At 51.3% G+C, this 7,511-nt stretch overlaps 1 pseudogene; it reads right to left on the bottom strand.

Annotated features, from left to right (window-relative positions):
- Nucleotides 1-261: 261 nt before the first annotated feature.
- On the bottom strand, nucleotides 262-7,012 carry LOC140897508 (zinc finger protein RFP-like; annotated as a pseudogene).
- Between the last annotated feature and the right edge of the window lie 499 nt (nucleotides 7,013-7,511).

Below are 7,511 nucleotides of genomic sequence, written 5' to 3'. Positions count from 1 at the left end.
ATTCCTGGTGGTGCGAGGAGGGAGGAGCTTCCAGGGGCCATAGAGCTAAGAGGCCAGAGGGTTGGGTAGACAGGAGTCCTCCAGGGCATAGGGGCTAGGATGACTGTGGCTAGAGAGACCCATTTTTCCATGCCCAGTGGGCTGTTCCCCGCCATGTCTCAGTGGCACTGTCAGACCCAGGATCCCCAGAGTCCTCCTGGCTCATAGAGGACAGTGACAAACAGGCCGCACAATCCCTGGGCAGAGATGAGATCGGCTTCTCTACCTCGCTCCCTCCATGCTCTCTATGGTTTGACAGTCCAGGCGGTGCAGAGTTGAGAGGGAAGCAACCTCCATGGTCATAGAGGCGGCATGATAGAAAGTCCACAGGCAGAGGTCATAGAGACAAGGGTGTGTGAGGCTAGAGAGGCTGATCTCAGGGTCCCCCCTGGAATATTTCCCCCCGCCCCCTCCCCATGTCTCAGGGACGCAGGCGGAGCCGGGATCCCCCCCCACCCGGAGGCAGGGGCGGATTCTCCCCCCAGGGACGGAGCCCGGCGGGAAAGTGAAGATCGGGGCCTCGTCACCAGCATCGATAAATGTCACCTGCCCCCGGCCACAGTCCAGACAAACCCGGATCCTGCTGGGGGCCCGGCTCAGGGGCAGGGGGGTCGCAGGGGAGGTGAGAGCCTGGAACTGACCCTCCCACTGCTCCAGGGCCCAGATCCCCCGCGCAGGGCTACAGCTGATCCCTCCCTTCCTCCCCACAGACGCTCTGGCCACCCCCACGGCCCAGCATCCTTCACCCCCCACCGCCACCTCCCAGCAATGTCTCCCCGAGGTGAATCCCTCACAGCCCAGCACACAGAGCGCAGAGTCAAATCTCTCAGGGTTGTCGGGCAGTCGCTGCCGCGTGTCTCCCCGTCTCACACTTTTCCCATCCTCAGACAGGACGAGTTGGGGAAAAACCGTGTCTGGATCCAGAGTCACATTCGCTGGGGAGAGAGAATCAGAGCGTTAGGGGCAGAGCTCAGCCCTGGGGGAGGCTGGGACCATTTCTTACACTCTCCAGCAGCCCTGTTCTGGCTAGGACAGTCCTGGATCCCAGGGAGCTGCCTCTGTCCTGGGCACCTGGGACTGAGCAGAGATGTCACTGCACTTCCTCACTCTGTTTCTCATTTGCTTCCAGAAGCTTCAGCTCCCTGCTCCCCCTGCTGGGGCTGCTCCATTCCCAGTGGCAGAGACACAGCCAGGAAGGTGTCAGAAGCTTTTATTGAAGGAGCAGAGAAGGCAGGTACCAGCTTTATATCCCAGAGGAAAGATCTGTCCCCTAAAGTCAGCCTCCACTCCCACACTGGGGAACAGAGAGGAAGATGCAGCATTGGGGAAGAGCTGCTTAAAACCAGAGAGTAGCAGGTGGCATTGGGTGGGGTAGCCCCATCCCCAGCCTAGAGAGAAAGGAGGAGCTGGCAGTGTCAGAGAGAGAGCGTCTCCCAAGTCTATGAAGCAGTGAGCAGCTCTCATGGGAGAGCCCAGCCCTGCCCAAAGGAAAGGCAGGATGTTGGAGAAGAGTGATGGGGAGACCCCCTGCACTGGGGTGAAGCAGAGGGATGTGTCAGCCCGCAGGGCAGAGAGCTCTGTTTGGGTGCTGCTCAGGGAGTGTTTCTGTTCATCAGCATGGGCATGAACTCAGCACTAAGGTCAGTGTCAAGATTGTTTGTGCGATGTCAGCTTTGGATTTCCCCAGGCGTTCCGGACCCTTCGTAGAAGTTGGGGGTGGGACACGAGGGCCCACCACCAGTGGCCCCGCCCACTCTGTGGCCCTGCCCCATTACTCCTCTTCCCGCCAAGCCTGGGACCCCTGGCCAGGCTGGGAGCCTTGGCTGCTTGGGAGAGCCCTTGACCCTCCACCTGCCCTGGGTGGGTATCTGGGGGGCCTAAGAGCAGTCCCCGCCCCATGTCCCCGCTCCCCAGAGTGTGCCACACCAGGGCAGGTGGAGGGTGCACCCAGTGCTGCTCGGGCTCCCTGGGTGGGAGCCCAGCTCTGGCTTCTGGCCTGGCCATGGGGCAGGGCCTCGGGGGAAGGGGAGCAGGGCTGGGGCCACAGAGAGGGGCCAGCACTGGGAAGAGGCTGCAATCTCACCTTGTCTGTGAGTTCCTATGGTTGCCTTCTTTTTCTCTCCAGTGCAGACAGCAGAGTGTCTGGAGGGGGAAAGGATAAGAGAGGTGAGATTTCAGGCTTTTATATTTATAACAACATCACCACTCTGAACTCCTAGAAATGTGTTTTCATCATGACACAGAAACAGAGACACGCTCGGGTGTTTAATATAAAAAGGTCTGAAACCTCTTTCCTCTCTCATTTAGGCATTTCCCAGCAATGGAACCAACATCCTTTTGAACTCCCAACTTGTCAAAAGACCTTGTATAAAAGATCCTTGGGTCCTGATTCTGTCATCTCAGATCTGCTTAGGCTTCATCAGGGGAAGTTTGAGTCGCAAGACTGAGGTCTCAGTTATGCTGGTACGCCCTGAAGGTGATATTGGACATTGGACTATGAACTATTTCTGAAAGAACTCTTTACAGCTAGAAAGCTTGCCATCTCTGCTATGGATCTGAACCTCGATAAATCAAACTCACGTCTGTATGTGTATTCATCTTTTAACCATACTCTCTCTCTCTTTTGTTTTTAATAAAGTTTCGTTTAGTTAATAAAAAATGGCTGTAGCATGTATTTGGGTAAGATCTGAAACATTCATTAACCTGGGAGATGATGTGTCTGATTCTTTGGGATTGGTAGAACCTTTTCTTTTATAGGATTAAATAAGATTTTCAGAAATCATTGTGTTTGATATAAGGGAAATGTTGCCTTAAGTGACCTTGTTATTAAGTGATGTGTTCATAAATTGCTATGTAGGACAAGGAGATGTTTTCACCACACAATGTGCTTAAAGACAGCAGACACCCAAAATGTACTGCCAAGAAGCAGTGAGCAAAGTCCAAAAAATCCCATGTGGAGAAAAGGGTCAAAGTGACCCGTGCACATCAGTGTGTAATGACTGATAATGAACGAATCAGAAACGAGAATAACTTGAAAATAGCTCGGACAGCAAAAGTCCTGCCAGTTAGATGATACAATGCATAACACACAAAGGTTATTGGAAAAGAACTAATAAATATATAATCTGGATGCGTATAATACGTTAGACATTGTGAGGGGTAGTTGGAGCATCATAGGAGAAATGCATCATGACCTGCCTATGCCCCTGGAGAAAGTAGCTGGGCAGCATTTCTTTCATTATGTCTGTCATTTTTACTTCGGTAGTAGTTGTAATAGCAAGACATGCTTTTGGAACAAATAAGGGGTTGAATTATTCAATCTGAGTGTCTTGGACCCTAAGTGTGTGGCATTCTCATCCAACAATTAAATAGAAGCATCATCTAATTATGAACCAATAGACCAGCGCCATTCTCTTCCCGCAGTCTCAGACACTGATCCCAGTTCCCCCTCCTAGATCCCTTCTAGGTACCTTCGAACTTCCTCAGAGCCTCCAATAGCGCAAGAGTTTTCTGGGAGAAATCGCTGACTTGCTCTTCCAGTTCAGGAGAAATCTCCTCTGGCTGCTGGAACTTCCCCTTCTCCCACCTGGAGAGACACAATTTCACGTGATTATATTTCATTGTGTGACTCATGATAAGTGCTTACTAGTGAGTCTCTGCTCTAATGGGCCTGGAGTTAGAATTTCTTGACTTCTCCCAGCTGTAGAAATCTGTCCCCTAGGAACTAGACTGAGACACCAACTCCCCCCTCCCCAGCTCATTCCACACAGGTCTCCAAACAGTCCTCAGGTGGGAAAGACTCTTGACCACGGCTGTCCTGGGCTGAATGATAACCAGGGCCCCAGCAGTGAAAGGCCCATATTTCATCCCCACTATCCTGAGGCAGCCAGTCCCGCAGGGAGGTGACACAGCTTCCCCTTCAACCCCTATATCTCTGAAAGGGAGATTTCCATGCCTGCCATGTTAGCATATTATGTTATTCATGATGTCTGGGAATTCAGACCCAGAGCAGCAGGAGGCAGGAGCCAGCCTCTGACAGAGGCACCAGGGGTCAAAAAAGAAACAAACATGTTAATGCACGAAATGACCAGACACAGTGGACAGCACCTCACAGGGACATTCAGTTCACCTGGAGAGGATTTCTGGGAAAGCCACAAGGGCTAGACATTAACTCATCAACTGAAATGGAAGCTAAGGACTTGTCTACACATGAATCTAACCCAGCAATCCATGATCAGGGAGAAACACACACAAGTCCACATTCACCAAGGCCACACAGGAGTCTGCCTCCAAACAGACCTCCCACGGCCAGTCCCTGCTGGTTAATATCAACAGGAACCTACCAGATACTCCAGGCTTTTCCCCTCTCCAATCACTTTAAATCCCAGGAGCTTTTCTCTCTCTTCCCTCAGAGCCTTCAAATGGGCCTGGATTCTTTCCTGAAGAAACAGAAATGATTTGGGAGCTTTTATTTGAATGGTTGAGAGGGGTGTGGAGCTGTTTGTTTTTCCATCCAAAACCCAAGATGATTGTTGGTCCTAATCATTTTGTGTCATCAGGACCACCAAGGAGATGAAACCTTCTCAATGCAGACTAGGAACATGTCATATTCAGACTTGTTACCAATTCAGGTTCAGTCTTTTCAGTAATTAGAGAGAGACTCAATTATAACCAAGCTTTACTGGTATTTGTGAATTGATTAGTGGTACAGCACATAACAGGACACTAAAGTCACATGGGGGTGAATCAATATATCTGTTTTGTAGAAGGTTTAACGAACCAAGTGATACAAATCCCAGAAGCCACCAGGGTTTCAATATGGGCTGGGATTTCAGCCCTGAAGCTGTAGGGATGGCACTGGTTGGGCAGAGCTGGTCCAAGCGCCAGGGCAAACCCCATGAGACGTCGGGAGGCCACTCGTCTGGTTTGAAGTTGCAGAGTCCCAGTTTGGTGGAGCCCTATCGCTGTCCGGCAGGGACCCAGCACTGGACGTGGCTTTGGCCAATGAAAAAGAGAGAAGAGGAGATTGAGGACGCAGGAGAACACTAGTGGGGGTGGGGGCAGGGGTGGGAGTAGCACTTCCATGCAGAATGATGCCAGTGGAGGTGCGCTGACAAAGGTGGTGGTGGGCCCACTCAGGCTGACCAATTCAGGCGTGGGAGGGCCCATGCAGGCAGGCGTGGGCATGTCCTATGTTCTGGGGATGCCCCAGTGGCCGCCCTAATTAGACAGGCAGATTTGTATAAAGAACGGTTGGGGTTTGCCCCAGTGCTGCCCTAAACCCTTTCAGTGGCAATGCCCCCTGGGCAGGTCCCCACTTTTCCATTCCCTAGTAAAAATCCCGGAAGCAGTGGATTCTGGGAGATTTCAAAAGGCTGCCTGGTGGGACTCATGGAACCACTCTGGCTGGGCCTTGCCCACGTACACCACAGAACAGGTCAGACTGGCACCCGTCAGCTCCAGCCTGGGGTTAGTTTGGCTACAACCCAGTCTAATCCCAGTGGTACTTGGCATGGACCTGCACTGTCTGGAGCCCTTTTGTGTGTGGCCTGAAGGTGCTTGGAGTCCACACAGTGTTTAGCCCAGTGATCTCCTCTAGTACAGGCCGGCAGCATCTGAGTTTAACGCTTCCTGGAGCAACACGGGAGTTCAGAATCGCAGTGGGAAACCTCCTCTCCCTGCTGGGCCTTGGGCTTTTATCAAGGAGTCTTTTCCTCCTACTGTCTGCACTTCATCACTGCTCAGTGCTGCTGGGGGGGGGTGAGGGGGGCAACATAGCCTAGTGGTTAGGGCACCGGGCTTGGGCTTGTAAAAATGGGGGTTTATACCCAGCTCTGACATTGACCTACTGAGTGACCTTGGACAAGTCACTTCTCCTTTTTGTGCCTCAGTTTTCCCTCCCACCTTTTGACTCTCTTATCCAGTTAGACAGTAAATGGCTCAGGGCAGGGATTGTCCCTCGCTGGGTTTTGTGCGGGACCCCCTACAATCGAGGTCAGATCTCATCTGGGGTCTGTAGGGGATGCAAATAACCATAATAAACACTGTGATACAATCAGTAATAACAGCCACAGCTTGTAGCTCCCCCTTCTCCAGCCTGAAGGCAGTACTCTCACATAGACTGGCCGGCCGCTCCTGTGAGTCAAACCTCATTTGTCATTTAATAGCTTCCAGTCTGCAGAGAGTTCCTTTATTTCATGGTGGGAGCTGGGTTTGAAAAGGATTCAGCTGCTCAGAGAAAACTTTCCCACATCAGACAATTTTAAAATCTTCATCTCTTGCCTTTTTTGCCAGGCTGGAGTCTCATTAATTTGTACAGCATCTTTCATGCAATGAAGGCTACACACAGCTGAATGACACAGTTACACCTGTCTCGGGCAACTTGTGATGCCATTTCCCTGTAATTCAAATCCAAAGTTATTACTCATTAGACCGGACAGCAACTTGGTACCTTGTACTCCTGGGCAGCTTCCTGTATGGGAACCACTCTGTGAGTGCAGTGAGCCCGGGACTCTCTGCAGATCACACAGATGGGGGTTTGATCCTCTTCACAGAACATTTTCAGAGTCTCCTGGTGCTCCCCACACACCCCGTCCCCTCCTGCTCCCTTCGCTGCCTGGAAACTCAGCCATCTGGCAATTTCTACAACATTTGCCAGCTGCCTGTTGGGCCTGAGGTTTCCCTGTTGCACAGTTTCTCTGCACTGAGGGCAGGAGGCGGCTGTGTTGGGTCCCTCCCAGCACTGGGCAATGCAGGCTTGGCAGAAATTGTGCCCACACTCCAGAGTGACAGGTTCTGTGAAATACTCCAGACAGACGGGACATGTCGCTTCCTCCTGGAGACTTTCCAAGGGGCTCTCTGCAGCCATGGCTCCCTCCGGGCAGTGGGACAGGCTTTGTTTCCATTTCCTGAGTTCACACTATGCCCCGCTTGCAGCAGCAATGGGGTGTTTCCCTTCCTGGAATTGGCTCATGCTGTTTGTTCAGTTGGAAGGGGCCCACCTGTAAAATTACCGCCCTGGAGGTTGTGGTGAAAAATATTCCCCCCAGTGTTTACCCCAGGAATTGAAATTGGGGGGGGGGTGTTGGAATATTTGGGGGTGGTGGTGGTGAGGGCCGATGAGGGCTGACACCGTGAGGGCAAAGGTGGGCTGTATGGCACCATAGTAAAAGCTGGAAAATGTTTCACAACCATTTTATTAGATTTATCTCATGTTTTAAAATAGTCACAAAAATGAAAGTTGGCTACTCAAGCCTACTATGAAGCATTACGTCCACATCGGTCTTGGTTTCTTGTTGTAATTTTGCACTCTTTGGTGTCTTCTTGTGTGTCTGTTACTTCCAGTCCTTCATGATATGCTCATGATCAGGCAGAAGGCGACTTCTTTCAGAACACAAAATTCTATTAAATGAGGAAAAAATATGCTCAACTGTAGCTGTTGTGACTGGGATTAGCAAGAGATGAATTCCTAC

Source organism: Lepidochelys kempii, chromosome 14 (assembly GCF_965140285.1).
Source record: "Lepidochelys kempii isolate rLepKem1 chromosome 14, rLepKem1.hap1, whole genome shotgun sequence".
NCBI classification, from domain to species: Eukaryota; Metazoa; Chordata; order Testudines; family Cheloniidae; genus Lepidochelys; species Lepidochelys kempii.
This window is presented reverse-complemented; position numbering and strand designations above follow the sequence as displayed.